This window comes from Chinchilla lanigera, unplaced genomic scaffold, assembly GCF_000276665.1.
Source record: "Chinchilla lanigera isolate Chin_1 unplaced genomic scaffold, ChiLan1.0 scaffold00057, whole genome shotgun sequence".
NCBI classification, from domain to species: Eukaryota; Metazoa; Chordata; class Mammalia; order Rodentia; family Chinchillidae; genus Chinchilla; species Chinchilla lanigera.
Window position 1 is genome coordinate 15,155,554 of NW_004955458.1, and position 987 is coordinate 15,156,540.

At 53.3% G+C, this 987-nt stretch overlaps 1 protein-coding gene across 2 annotated transcripts in view; it reads left to right on the plus strand.

The window, feature by feature from the left end:
- Positions 1 to 987, plus strand: part of Nup107 (nucleoporin 107kDa) — a 52,945-nt gene that overhangs the window by 6,781 nt on the left and 45,177 nt on the right. The gene's annotated exons all lie outside the window — the stretch shown is intronic.

Consider the following 987-nt stretch of genomic DNA (forward strand, 5'->3'; position numbering starts at 1 on the left):
AAGACTGGCGCTCCCCGCCCGAGGCTCCCCGTGTGCTGGGAACCCACCCTCTGGGAGCCACCAGGCAGGAAGCTAGCCAGCGGGAAGACTGGAGCTCCCCACCCGTGGCTCCTTGTGGGCCGGAAGCCCTCCTTCCAGGGAACGACGAGGTCGGGAGTGAGTCGCCGGTCCGAAGACCCCAAAAGACCGGCGCTCCCCGCCCGAGGCTCCCCGTGCGCCGGGGGCCCACCCTCTGGGAGCCACCAGGCAGGAAGCTAGCCAGCCAGAAGGCTGGCGCTCCCCACCCGCTGTCAGCTACTTTTATATAGTACACTTAAAATATATTTCAGATTTTCTAAAATTTGCCTGGTTTTTCTGGTGCTGGTAATTGTCTTAGTTACTTTTCTCTTATTGCTGAGACAAAATACCCAGTGCCCACAATTAGGGAAGGAAAGGTTTATTTAGCTCACAGTTTGTGAAGGTTTCAGTCCATACTTGGCTGGCTCCAAGGCGGAGTGGCACATGGCAGAGGGCAAACATTCTGGTGGCTGAAGACAGCAAAAGCAGCAAGAGCAAAAAGGGAGGAGGAGAGTGTGAGCAAGCCTCTTTCCCTACTTTGTATTGTATGCAGGCTGCCCGCCCCAGGGCAGGTGTAACACTCACACCCACAGTCCCAGCACTGGACCATGGATGAATCAAAAACTCTAGGAGCCCGCTGCATGACTGCATGAAATTATGCTAAATGAGCCAGGCGTGGTGGCGCACACCTGCAATCCCAGTACTCGGGAGGCTGAGGTAGGAGGATGGCTGCTAGTTCAAGACCAGCCTGGGCGACAAAGTGAGCTCAAGGCCAGCCTGAACTGCACGGGGAGACCCTGTCTCAAAAAGACCAAAAAAAAAAAAAAAAAAGAGAGATTATGCAAAGTGAAATGTATGATGTGGGAAGATAGCAGACACAAAGCTTAGCAGTCATACAGAGAAGACTAGTAACTGTTACATCTTTAAGAT